Consider the following 15079-nt stretch of genomic DNA (forward strand, 5'->3'; position numbering starts at 1 on the left):
GTATATATATATATATATATATATATATATATATATATATATATATATATATATATATATATATATATATATATATATATATATATATATATATATATATATATATATTTATATATATTTATATATATTTATATAGATTTTTTTTTTCTTTTGTGTCGCAAAGTCGCAAATGCTACAGTAATACACCCTTCACCTTACAGTAAAAAAAAAATGTTTCAGTAGTAAAGCTAGTCTCTTGCATTTATGTTTTGTGAGCATTACCTGCTGGAACAACCATTTTAGTAGCTTTTTAAGAAGTGCAAGGTTAAGATTTAAAATATTAATCTTAATTTAGAAAACAACATATTTTGCAATGAGTATTGTGTCGATTTTATTAAACTTATATAGATTTGTATTTTCCTTGGGTACCTGGACTCATTGCCATAATCACCCGCAAATGAGCCAGTTTCGGCTGAGTGTACAATTTCAGCTGGCGTGATTCTGGCACTGTGCTGGCAGTTTCGGCTCACTAACAAATAAAACCTTATTGTAAAGTGTTTTCAAACTGTGGTTGGTCGGTGGTGTACGCAAATGTACGGGATTGGTTGATTGCTACAGGAAGTTGTTGTCATTGTTCCATTAGAGAGCACCGCGTCATCCGTTCTGAAACAGAGACAGAAAGAAGTAGAGCGTGTTTGTTATGTGAATTACATTCGGTACGCACACACACGCATATTACCAAACACGGAGGGGTTCGCTCGTTGATGTCAGAGAGACAGACAGGTCAATTATGAAGATGTGACAGGTGCCAGCTAACTCACAATGAGCTGAAGACGATGGGTATTCAAGGACAAATCTCTCTTCGGCATCAGCACTCTGCACCTGTCTGTGTGATTACCCACAGCCGACTAATACCTGTCATCTGTGATAAACCTTTATATGGCCCGCTTTCACCCTAATAAAGGTGCGTTCAATGGATTCAATAGCGACCGGTGTTGTTCAGAGCGCGACAACTCTCCGTCCTTCATTTAGCTTTGCTTATTTAATTGGAGAGTTTGAGCTTAAGCTATTTTGCAGCCTATCGAATGTGTTATTCCTCCGAGGTTTCTCATAATGGTTTAGGAGATGTTTCAGGATTCAGATATCTGACATAGTCTCTGATTCTCCCGACCTCCTATTATGTCCCGATGCAAATACGGTGAACATAAATGAGAATTGACACACAGTGCATAAAGATATCAAATGAACATGGATAGCTTTGATCAAATTGTGGAAGAATTTGATGAGAAATTTGCATTTTGAAATCTTTGAAAATCATTTATGCTATGCCCCAGACAATTTAAATTAAGGGTCAACCCTCAAAACGTCTGAATTAAGTAACATTTAAAGTACTTAGTAACATTAAAAGAGCACCGTTCCAGACATTATTTCTGGGTTGAGGTGGGAAATATCCTAAATCCAACTCCACCTGGAATGACGCTTTTGTACAAAGTACATTTTTGTCTTGTAAAAAATCTAAAAACTCCTAAATGAAGATGTATTTTCTTGATGAGCAAAATGACCTAGGAAAATATTTATAGTTTCTGTAGAAATTACAGTAAATTACAGGCAACTAGCTGCCAGTAATTTATTGTAAATTTTACATTTATGTTATTTACTGGCAACACTTTGTTCAAAGTTAAATGAACATGAAACATTTTCAGTCTTTATCTTCTACAGTAAGTTACTGACAACCAGCTGCATAATTACAGCAAATATATTTATTACAGTGTTTTTAGACAAAAAATATCAAATTTGTGTTTAAAACAAGCAAATAAATAAATAAATAAGAAATTTTGTCTTGAATTGTTTATGAAAAAATAAAAATAAAAATAAAATGAAAAACAAGATTTTTTTCATTGGGAGATTTTTTGCTTGTTTTAAGCACTAATTTACTTAAATTTTATATTTTATAAACTACTTATTTTCTTAGGTCATCTTGATTTAAGAATTTTTAGATATTTGTACTGAAAACAAGACAAAAATACTAAGTAAGAAAGTCATTTAGTACAAATGGAAAGCAACTTGTTCAGTCTTTGATGTTTGACTTCAGACTTGAACTTATAGTTGTCTCAAAATAAATAAAAAAACCTTCCCCTTTATTTCTTATCTTATCTCCAATGTCTGATCTGTTTTATTGGTATAGTAGCATCTTATGAAATCGTGCGGTCTTTCTCTGTGGTACTGTATCTGCTGACTCATCTCCACTCTTTTGTTATGATTTATTTTGATTTTATATTTTTAGTATCTACCCTTTCCTCAGAAGGCTCACACAGCATGTTTGCACCTGTTCTGCCACAACATAAGCCATATAATCACAGCAACAATACTGTATCTAGTACAATATTCAATAGCAAGCGGACTAGAAAAAAAACATGAAATTGTATGAGTGAAGAACTGCACAGTTTACAGTAAATGTATTAAGTTGATAGTATTAGGCCAACATTGTTTTTACAATACCTTATGTTAACTTGAACGTCGTCAATGTGATGGGCGGCCGCAAAGATGCAGAGTAACAAAACAAGACAAAGTAATAAAAGCAGATTAGGAAAAAAAACATGAAATTGTATGAGTGAAGAACTGCACAGTTTACAGTAAATGTATTAGGTTGATAGTATTAGACCAACATTGTTTTTACAATACCTTATGTTAACTTGAACGTCGTCAAAGTGATGGGCAGCTCTTCTTCAATAGCAAGCGGACTAGAAAAAAAACATGAAATTGTATGAGTGAAGAACTGCACAGTTTACAGTAAATGTATTAAGTTGATAGTATTAGGCCAACATTGTTTTTACAATACCTTATGTTAACTTGAATGTCGTCAATGTGATGGGCGGCCGCAAAGATGCAGAGTAACAAAACAAGACAAAGTAATAAAAGCAGATTAGGAAAAAAAACATGAAATTGTATGAGTGAAGAACTGCACAGATTACAGTAAATGTATTAAGTTGATAGTATTAGGCCAACATTGTTTTTACAATACCTTATGTTAACTTGAACGTCGTCAATGTGATGGGCAGCTCTTCTTCAATAGCAAGCGGACTAGAAAAAAAACATGAAATTGTATGAGTGAAGAACTGCACAGTTTACAGTAAATGTATTAAGTTGATAGTATTAGGCCAACATTGTTTTTACAATACCTTATGTTAACTTGAACGTCGTCAATGTGATGGGCAGCTCTTCTTCAATAGCAAGCGGACTAGAAAAAAAACATGAAATTGTATGAGTGAAGAACTGCACAGTTTACAGTAAATGTATTAAGTTGATAGTATTAGGCCAACATTGTTTTTACAATACCTTATGTTAACTTGAATGTCGTCAATGTGATGGGCGGCCGCAAAGATGCAGAGTAACAAAACAAGACAAAGTAATAAAAGCAGATTAGGAAAAAAAACATGAAATTGTATGAGTGAAGAACTGCACAGTTTACAGTAAATGTATTAAGTTGATAGTATTAGGCCAACATTGTTTTTACAATACCTTATGTTAACTTGAACGTCGTCAATGTGATGGGCGGCCCCAAAGATGCAGAGTAACAAAACAAGACAAAGTAATAAAAGCAGATTAGGAAAAAAAACATGAAATTGTATGAGTGAAGAACTGCACAGTTTACAGTAAATGTATTAAGTTGATAGTATTAGGCCAACATTGTTTTTACAATACCTTATGTTAACTTGAATGTCGTCAATGTGATGGGCGGCCGCAAAGATTCAGAGTAACAAAACAAGACAAAGTAATAAAAGCAGATTACGAAAAACACATGAAATTGTATGAGTGAAGAACTGCACAGTTTACAGTAAATGTATTAAGTTGATAGTATTAGGCAACATTGTTTTTACAATACCTTATGTTAACTTGAACGTCGTCAAAGTGATGGGCGGCCGCAAAGATGCAGAGTAACAAACAAGACAAAGTAATAAAAGCAGATTAGGAAAAAAAAACATGAAATTGTATGAGTAAAGAACTGCACAGTTTACAGTAAATGTATTAAGTTGATAGTATTAGGTAACATTGCGTTTACAATACCTTATGTTAACTTGAATGTCCATAAAGTGATGGGCAGCTCTTCTTCAATAGCTTATCAGCCACAAGATGCAGAGTGACAAAACGAGACTGTAAAAAGTAAAAACAGACTTTTGTGGTTAAAATGTTTAAAAATCACTTGAGTGTTAACATTTGCAAGACTTTAATACACATGCAAATGACAAACTTTGTATAGATATTAATCTGCGAATCGCATGGGAGCCGAACCGTGGGTCGTGATCTATTTTTTTTACAGTCTATGGTCGTCTGCGATCCGGTAACTTACACCACTGTAATCGCTATGATCAAAATACTTAGTACTCTTGTACAAAATACCAAAAATACGACATACAGATTATAAAACCGTAAAAATCATGCAAATACCTGTTATTTATGACAAGATAGGGAGGCAGTTTTTAATCATATGGTATCATGTATGTTCAGCAAACACGTGCGTCCTACTTGTAAATCCAGAAACACAGATAGCACGAACAGCATTTAAAGCCACTGATTAGATCGCAATAATCAAAGAAAAAAAGATTAACTATACGCAACACAGCTGTTACCATCAACAACATGTAAGGGGATTCTCTGGCGAGAGGTTGCAAACCTATGCGCGTGCGCAGTAGCCTTAAATGGCTGCCCTGCGAGACTTAAACACATAATTCTGTGGAAACGAACAGAGATTGTGTCCACTTGTTAAGTGACTGAGAGATATAAATCTATTTAAAGGTTTTTTATGGCCTTTATGTCAGACGAACAGATCCTCGAACACTTATTAGACACTATTTGCGTTCATTTCAAAGCATATTCCCCTCGTGCCCTTAATCGCACGACGAGGATAAAAATCCCTCAAGCACCACAATAATACAACATTACCCGTTTCTTAAATGCTTAACTTTAGTCATATTAAAAACGTACCATGTAAACATATTGAAAGTAAACGAAGACTCAGCCCGTGATTAATTCACATTGACAGTGAATAAACAAATCTGTTAAGCTAACTGTTAAAATGTTAAACTGTAAGCTATATTTATAATCGAAATAATCGATATAACGTTACGCACAACCAATTGAAATATCCAAAATTGTCCCCATGGTGTATTAAACTCTTTTAACATTTGATGCTTCGATGTGAAAGCAGAGAAATATCCTGACGACGACGCATTCGCAAAGCAGGCTCGATGTCTGCATATTTTCTTTACTTTAAACGCAATATTTTTATCTAAAAATATATAAAGGGCATCTTTATTACATCAAGACAAAAAAAATCATACATACCTCCTTTGCAGCCTTGCAAAAAAATGTATTATTCGTCATTTCAGATGAGCGCTGTGTCTGAGGTAAAGTTAACTGAAATTTTCCCGGTCTTTTCTGGACACGACCCCTCCCTCTCGTTGTGATTCATAACTTACAGAAGTTAGTTAAATGAACATTCACATCACAGAGACAACTCACAAGTAGTTAAGACAATATGTAACTTTAAGTTTAACTTTGTGAAAACTTACAGACTTGAGTTGAATATCTAAAACTTGCTGTGTGTAGTAGAACTAAATAGCAAATGTTAGTACACATAACTTAATGAGGCTATAATGTTTTACAGTGTATATATGATGACACAAGCATAACTACTGCACTGCAAAAAAAATATTTTCAAGAAAAAAAATGTCTTGTTTCCATTTTTGTCTTGTTTTCAGTAGAAAAAAATACCTAAAAATTCTTAAATTAAGATGCTTTATCTTAATGAGCAAAATGACCTAAGAAAGTAAGTCTTGTTTTTAGACAAAAACTACATTTAAGTGAATTTGTGCCTAAACAAGCAAAAATATCTGCCAATAGAGTGAGAAAAAAATCTTGAAATAAGTTTTCTTACACTTAAAGGCGGAAAAGATGTTTTTGCCGACTGTCGCGTCACTGGATTCATTATGTGAAATTATATGATAATAAACACATAAGACGTAACGTTAGATCAGTCGACTCTATTCCCATTTCAACTAGCATGTAGCAGACTGGTCACTGCCTTACAACTACAGTACAAGAACAACGTCGATATACCTGAATACCAGTACAACAATAATTATTCCACAAAGAAAGAATAATCATCACTGTTACCAGTCGGGAAGAATTTTTGCGAACTGCGCGTCTGTCTTGACACCTCTCTGTTCCTTCATTGCTCTCCAGTGTTGAAATGTTTCTCCAATAACGACTCAGAGACTCAGGTTAGATTACGTTCTTCTGACAATTTTCTCCTCTTCTCAGCGACTTAAAAAAGTCTTTCTTTTGCAACCTTCTTCGGGTTTCTTCTCTTCCATGGTGCAAATTCAAGGAGGAAAGCACGATTGACAATAAAAACAAACCGAAACTTAAGACGGAGTTTCATGCACTATGCACATGCGTCGCCTGTGTAAAGTTACTGGAGCGCGCACGTCTCTCACAAGGATCGTAATGGCAGTGATTGACAAGCCAGAGGGCCAATCGCTCATGCGATGACCACATCAGCGATTGGCTGATGTTTTTAAGGCCCTATCTTGTGCACAGATGACGTATATTAATATTTTTACTTTCAGTGCACCTAATAAAAAATCTTTTATCACTTAGTAAAGACAGTTTCAAGTAATATTGCAAAAATGTATAAAACAAACATCCTCTTTAGTACCTTTAATTCAAGCAAAACATTTTCACCCCATTGGCCGATATTTTTTGCTTGTTTTAAGCACAAATTCACTTGTCTAAAAACTAGACTTATTTTCTTAGGTCATTTTGCTCATCAAGAAAATATATCTAGTTTTCAGTATAAATATCAAAAAATTCTTCAAAACAAAAATACCAAGTAAGAAAGTCATTTTTTTGCAGTTTCATTTGTCATATAGAAGCCACACTGCAACAAGCAAAAAAAAAAAAAAAAAAAACTTTCTTACTTAGTATTTTTGTCTTGTTTTAAGCACAAATATCTAAAAATTCTCAAGTCAAGATGCATTTTCTTGATGAGCAAAATAACCTAAGAAAATAGGTTTAAGACAAAAAATATCAAATTTAAGTGAATTTGTTGATTAAACAAGCAAAAAAATCTGCGAAAAGGCAAAAAATCTTAAACTTTTTTTCTTTAACACTTAATTCAAGAAAAATGTTCAAGATTTTTTTGCTTACCTCGTTGGCAGATTTTTTTTGCTTGTTTATCCACAAATTCACTTACATTAGATACATTTTGTCTAAAAACTAGACTTCGTTTTGCTCATCAAAGCATCTTAATTTAAGAATTTTTAGATATTTTTACTGAAAACAAGAAAAAATACTAAGTTAGAATGTAATTTTTTTGCAGTGCATAGCAGTATTTAAACACCAAAATCACACATAATGTACACCACAAAAAAATGATTTTCAAGAAAAAAAAATCCTGGTATTTTTATCTTGTTTTCAGTATAAATATCTAAAAATTCTTAAATTAAGATGCTTTTTCTTGATGAGCAAAAGACCCAAGAAAATAAGTCTAGTTTTTAGACCAAAATTATCAAATTTAAGTGATTTTGTGCATAAAATAAGCAAAAAAATCTGCCAATGGGATAAGCAAAAAATCTTGAACATTTTTCTTAAACACTAAATTCAAGAAAATTTTAAGAAAAATTTGCTTACCCCATTGGCATAATTTTTTGCTTGTTTTATGCACAAAATTACTTAAATTTGATATATTTGGTCTAAAAACTTATTTTCTTGGGTCGTTTTGCTAATCAAGAAAAAGCATCTTAATTTAAGGATTTTTTAGATAGTATTTTTGTCTTGTTTTCAGTAAAAATAAGAAAATGTTTTCTTGAAAATATGTTTTTTGCAGTGTAATATATGTACTGTATCTCATCACAATAGATTAAAAATAAAAAGCCAGGGAGATTTATTATAAAGTTAAACAGCACAAGCCAACCAATCAACTGAAACATTTTAGACATGATAAAATAAGAGATGTGTTTCTGTAGCTTAAACCTGTCGCTTTGGATAAAAAGCAAATGCCAAATGCATAGACTACATGTACTGTTTATGATTAATGTAATGAACTACTGTAGACTTACATCCATTAAATATTCACACAGCAGTTGATTAAAAGTAATTCATAAAAGTTTCATAAAAAATACATTCATTCTGAGAAACGTTTAGCTTACATTCTTGCAGTGCCGCTTGGTATTTTGTTCACTTATCCAATGACATTTTTTAATTATGGCTGAAATGTTAAAATGCATTTCGAGGTTACACTTTATTCTGTCACGTTCTTTGCGAAGGCAAAACTGCTGTGATGACAGAGTTCAGGGTAAGCTTCCCAATGTCAGGTTTACTATGAATTTGTGCTTAAGGTGCGTGACAAAAACGTGCACTTTAGTTAGTTCAGTATAGATGCACTTAAAGTGCTTTCATGGCCGTGTATTGTGATTAAAATCGGCATACGTCACATGTTTTAATACGATTATACTTGCTGCGATTATGAGCTTAATCCCATTGTTTTGAGTGAAGTGTTGTTTACATGAGATAAAGTGTAATCGTAATATTTTCAAAATCTTATTATAATAGCATTATGAGGGTGCATGATATTGACATTTAAGACAAGAGACAGTGGCAGTTATTCTCACAGACTTGCTGAAACTTTCATTAAGACACAAACAAGCAAAACCTCCCAAGCCACAAACGAAGCAAATTCAGGTTATTAGAGAGGTCAGCTGTCTCCAAACTCATCAGTCTTGCTGTAAATAGAGAAATATTACCAAGAAATGTATTGATATGAAATTCTATCATTCCTCTCCTGGTGGGTTTAATTTGAAATGAAACAAATGACTTGCATAAAACTGCAAATTGATTTCAAATGACATCTGAACTCATGTTATAATGTAACCATTCAAAAACTCATATATTAGAGCTGTAAACAGTTTGGCTGACAGGTTTTGTCAATACACACAAGTTATTAAAAGTTAACAATGGTTAATTAACTTGTAAATAATTAGATTTATAACATAAGGAAGGTAATAAACACTGTAAAATATTGTGTTATTTTCAACCCAGCATTGGGTTATAAAGGGACAAACCCAAACCGTTGCATTGTACCAATCGTCCAATTCACATTTTTTAGCCTGGTCTCACTGTTAATACGTAGTATTTACACGTAACTTTAAAAAACATATTTTTATATGTTTAAATCTCACGAATTTCCGTGGCATATTCACAGAATTTTTTGCAATTTTTTCCGTGGCATTCTCACGGATTGGTTACTCAACTGTTTTGTCCTATTTTCTTACCATTGTCGCTTCGGTTTAGGGTTAGATTTACATAAAATGACATCCCTACCCAAACCCAACTCTAACCCCCACGCCAGGCGACAATTGATTAAAGTTTAGAAAATATTAAAGAATACATCAGAAAAAATAGTATAAACCAATACTTACAGTGACATACTAACGCAAACACCAAATCTAACCCTAAACCGAAGCGACAATGGTTTGAAAATAGGAATTGGAAAATAGGTCTTTGTGATAACTAATCACATATTTGAAAACTACAATACTAATTTCTCGCTAGAAATGCAATTAAAATGTGTAAAAAGTGAAAATATACCTTTATTTACACTAAATTTGTGCTCCAGTCGCTTCCTTGGCCGCCATTTTATTTTTTCGAATTGTATGAATTTTAAAGATGTGGATTACAGCAAATGAATAAAAGTAACATCTTTTGTGAATTTATGTTGTATTTTGGTGTAATTATTGCTAGTAGTAATAATAACATATTGCATAGAAGACAGCATAGAAGAAAATGTGTTTTTGTGTGTCATGTGTGTGTCATGGTAAACAAAACAAACAAAATATAAACAATAGTTAAAAAAATACAGAAATGTTATTCATTTAAAAGTTTTAAAATGTTCAATATTGTGAAATTCTCTGAATATCATAATCATTTAATTAGGTAAATGGGTAGACTATCTTATATAAATAAGTCAGAAAATATGACTGAAAACATGTCACTAAACGTAAAAATACACACCTATTCTCATGAGATCATGTTGCATTTTTACATTTCCTTTGGTGTGTACAGTAAGTGTGTATTAGTTCATGTTAACGATATGCAAAAGGTACAAACCCCAAAGTAAACGATGATGTGAGTTATAATCTCCAACATATCTTTTCTTGTATTACAACAAACACACGGATTGTAGGCAACAGTTTACTTCCTGGGATTGGTAACGTGGACAAGACTGACATTATCATAATTCCTCCCGCTTCAGACTCACGGCCTGTAAGTTAACTCCTGTTAGCATTGCATTGTGCACGACATTTTAAAAAATATACAGTATGTGGAAAATATGGGTTGCTGGGTTGACTCAAAATACGCTGGGTTGACTCAACCCAAAATGCTGGATTGTTTTAACCAATTTTCTGGATTAGGTTGGGTTTGTCCCTTTATGACCCAACACTGGGTTGAAAATAACCCAGCATTTACTAAAATGTAATGATCTAAGTGGAAACTTGCAAATGGAAAACATATCGCTGTGATGTTAAAATGCTCTGCTTGGTTGCCAGGGTGTTGCTATGGAGAGTTGCATGATGGGAGAGTTGCATGATTGGGCAGCTAAATTTAATACCACCTAACCAAAGTCAAGTCCAACTCATTCAAGTCTAAGTCAAGACTAGAGAGTCAGAGTCAAGGCCAAGTCCACATCCAGCTTTATCTGGACTCGGTCTTGACTTTGATTACACTCTCTGGTCTTGGTCTTGACTTGGACTTGACTACTTTCTCAAGTACTACTTGACTACACTGGCTCAAAAAACACAACAGTGATTTTGTGTTCATGTTGCAGTCACTTTTTTTCCATTTCGAGGGCAAAATTGTTAACTGCAGTTATTTAAACAGTGTCAAGGTTTAGAGACTCAAAACACAAACCTTAATACGGACGAATGACGACAAAGGAATTTATTAAATTACAGGGTAAACAAGGAAAACCAAATGCACGAGGGGGCAAAACAAGACAAGGGAAACACGACACTAAACTGACACTAAACTTAACAAAACTAACAATAAACTTTTCAAACATAAAACAAACATTCACCAAACTCTCACAGGAACCAACAGGATATGTGACAAGACGAACATGCACAGAACAGCAAACACAAGGACAATAAATAGGGACAAAGTAAATTACATACATCTGGAAATAATCACAAGTAAGGGATCGGGGAAAAGTGACGAGACTCGGGAAATGCGTGGTCAGAATAAACCAATACTAAAACCACGCATCTCCCACATAGAACATATGTACTGTCAGAACCCTGCCATGCTAAACTAGATCTAAATATAAACAAGGATCTGGCAGGATTCTGACAAACAGAAACAGAAAGATAAAGAGGGAAACAGAAAGTTGAGATGCAGGCTCCTTCTTAAAAGCTCATTTGCTCCAAAAAGATATTATAACCACAATATTTCCCTTTCTAATGTTCCTACTCCAAATCCCTTTGCCTTGAATTGGATGTTCTGGCATTTTTAGTAGAGTTTTATTGTGTGCAAAACCTGCTGTTATTGCAGTCTGGAGTCTAATATTTCTCTAACCTCTCTTTATATTTCAGGAGACAATACGAGCAATACAGTGATGTATATAAAATGACTTTTTTGTATGTGCGTGTGATTGTGTTCTTGTAAGTCGCTCTGTGACTCATAATTGTGCGTAATGTTTTGTGGCTGAAACATTAATTTTACTCACCTGAACGAATGTTCGCTTGAATTTAGGGATGTTTCTGTAGTGAGTTCAAAATCACAAGACCATTTACAATTTGCCTAAGGCCTCTGTAAAGAATTTAAATGAGAATAAATACAGAAATTGCTGCGTTTAACAAACAAATTTTACATTACATCTTGTTTTCTTATTTGAAAAGGTTTCACTAATGATACACAAATATGAAGATCCACCTGTGGCTGTGATGCAACCTCTTACTAAAAAAGCAAGGTATGTATTTGAATGTACCATATAATGTTTACTGTGTATGAAAGTCAATCTGCAATAACAGTTTCCATGAATCTGTTCTGTGTCCTCTCTATTTTGAAAATCATTATCATAGAAGATCATTGCAGTGAGACAAAGTAATTATTTATTAAATGTTTGCCCTTTACTTTAAACTTTAAAGAGCACCTACTATCTGATTCATGATTTTGCATTTCCTTTGGTGTGTCAGCGTGTATTAGTACATGTTAACATTATGCAAAAGGTACAAATCCCAAAGTAAAGAATAAATTTATTTTCTTGGTCATAAGTTCGAACCCAGGGAACACACATGCTGATAAAATGTTATACCTTGTAATGGACTGTAAGTTGCTTTGAATAAAACCGTCAGCCAAATGCATACAGTCATTATATTTAGGCTGTAATGGATTTGTTGCAAGCATAGACTGTAAAAAAAAGATGGACGACGCCCCTTTGCTCTCTTCCATTGGTGAAAAGTGAAGCCGTCAGTGTCTCGATACGGCGCTGACATCTTGGGTCTTGAGTCTGCGCAGTAGCGATTTGGGACCAGTCCTGCGCAGTAGTGAGCAGGAAGTAAAGCCGTGAAATCAAGGCCTCGCTCTCGCAGAATGTGCATATCACAGCTGTCAATCATGACGTGACACCTCCGTTTTTATAGCATTAAATAACTAACTAAAAACAAACTTATTTTAAAAACAAACACTTGAATTTACTTTAACGTGATAAAAGCTACAGTAAAGGACAGAAACCAGCTTCGGAAAAAAGATAATTGAAGTGTAATTAAATTGTGTAGTTGGTCTCAAGTCGCATTGAATAACATGGGGAGGCGGGGTTTATGACCTATACTGGGACCAGTCACTGGGGGGTGATCGAGACATTTTGGCTTTGCTATTCAGGGCTTGTGCGGCACGCTTGGTTGCAAGTAACATACATTATTTTATTAAACTATAACTTGTATGCTATAAATTATATCAAGTGTTATAAGTGTGGCATTGCTCCTTTTCAGGTTCCTCTTCTCGTCTTCTATTCAGTTTATTGACCTGGGCACCTGATGTCTAATGGTGCATTCACACCAGACACGTTAGGGGCGTCAAGCACGAGTGCTTTCAATGTTAAGTCTATGTAAAGACTCGTTGACGTGCGTCTGAAGGTCTCGCAGTGCGAATGAGACGTTTAGCGCGGTAGACATGTTTTCGACTCATTCGTGCATCTAGTTCGCACGAATGGCGTAAATTGAGCGCTGGCGTGGCAAACGTGTGATTTGAACTTTGGCGGAAATACGCGCTGCTTGCTCTAGTAGTGACGTGATAACAGGAAGCGAGCAAAGTCCCAGAAACCCCTCCCATGATGCGAATTTCCGCGTGAATGTCTCAATGACTAGAATTTCCCGCGCGAATGAATCGCGTAAACTCAAACTGTTCCAGCAGCAAGGTGCAGTAGGCGTGATTTTGACGCCTCAAACGCGGCTGGTGTGAACTCACCATAAGACCTTTATTCTCGTTTTGTGTTTTTGGTGTTAATTTATAAGTTCTCCTGCTCTCTCTATCGCTCATCTCTGCAGTGTCTAATAACCTCGCACTGTCTTGCGGTTCTGTGTGATGTTTTAAGATCTGTTCGACTTCACGCGAGGCTGCGTAGACCCTTCGGTATATTAACTGAGCCCATGGTGACATAAAAGGACTGAAGTGTCATGCAAATGAGTGGTAAAAAGCAGGTTGCGGATTCTGTTTTTGTCATGGGTGCCCCATGTCGCCGCCCAGCAGCAAAATGCTGCCCTGGGCAGCTGCTCACGTCACCCATGCCTAAATCCGCAACTGCACACTGGTGATGAAATAACAACTAGAAGAAATTCCAAATTTGCAGGTTGCACATGTGCGAGTACTCAAAAACTGGTCGCAAAATGTCTGGAGCCCTTGGTGCCCCCAATTGGCTGGTGCCCCAGGGCACTCACCTGATCCCGTCTATAGATAATCCAGGCCTGCATCTAACAACATCATTAAAACGCTGGTGGCCTGAGCGAGGCATAAAGCTAAAGGCTAAGGTAAAACCTACAGTATGTTTCAGTTACTTTAAATGAGTCAATTTGAGTTAAATGAGTCCATTTTAATAAATATATGCATAATATGTTCATAGTTTGCAGTAAACAATATTGCATAATATCCATTTCCAAACACTTACGGTTGATTTCAAAGCCTAGAGAAGACACAAAGCGATCTTTCTGTTGTGTTCTCTTAAAGGAATAGTCAATTTTCTTAAAAGAAAAATCCAGATAATTTACTCACGTCATCCAAAATGTTGATGTCTTTCTTTGTTCAGTCGAGAAGAAATTATGTTTTTTGAGGAAAACATTGCAGGATTTTTTTTATTTTAATGGACTTTAATAGACACCAACACTTAACACTTAACTCAACAACGGAGTTTCAAAAGACTATAAACGATCCCAAACGAGGCATAAGGGTCTTATCTAGCGAACCGACCGTCATCTTTGACAAGAAAAATAAAAAATATGCACCCCTAAAGCACAACTTTTCGTGTAGGTCCGGTCCAGCGCGACCTAACGTAAATGCGTAGTGACGTAGGGAGGTCACGTGTTACATATATAAAACGCACATTTGCGGACCATTGTAAACAATAAACTGACACAAAGACATTAATTACTATCATTCCACATACACCAACGTAGGAACGGTCCTCTTTCAACACACTTGTAAACACTGGGGCGGAGTTTCGCGTTCGTTCTCTGTGACCTCTTGACGTCATGACGTATTGCGTGAGGGTCACGCTGGCGCATCACGACCGGATCTAGACGAGAAGTTGTGGTTTAAAAGTGCATATTTTTTATTTTTCTTGTCAAATATGACAATCGTTTCGCTAGATAAAACCCTTATGCCTTGTTTCGGATCGTTTATAGTCCTTTGAAACTCCGTTGAAAATGTAAAGTCCATTAAAATGAGAAAAATCCTGTAATGTTTTCCTCAAAAAACAAAATTTATTCTCAACTGAACAAAGAAAGACATCGATATTTGTGACATGATGACATGGTGGTGAGTAAATTATCTG

At 34.8% G+C, this 15079-nt stretch overlaps 1 long non-coding RNA gene across 2 annotated transcripts; it reads right to left on the bottom strand.

Annotated features, from left to right (window-relative positions):
• Positions 1 to 2370: 2370 nt before the first annotated feature.
• Positions 2371 to 5642, bottom strand: LOC141349750 (uncharacterized). Of its 2 annotated transcripts, none has more exons than XR_012357767.1 (3): positions 3499 to 5642; positions 3159 to 3217; positions 2371 to 2720 (listed from the first exon to the last, which is right to left on the bottom strand). It is a non-coding gene; the product is annotated as an uncharacterized lncRNA (long non-coding RNA). The 2 variants fall into 2 exon arrangements; XR_012357766.1 differs by adding an exon at positions 3002 to 3060 and having other exon boundaries at positions 3159 to 5642.
• Positions 5643 to 15079: the final 9437 nt, after the last annotated feature.

The sequence above is a fragment of the Misgurnus anguillicaudatus genome, chromosome 15, assembly GCF_027580225.2.
Source record: "Misgurnus anguillicaudatus chromosome 15, ASM2758022v2, whole genome shotgun sequence".
Lineage (NCBI taxonomy): Eukaryota > Metazoa > Chordata > Actinopteri > Cypriniformes > Cobitidae > Misgurnus > Misgurnus anguillicaudatus.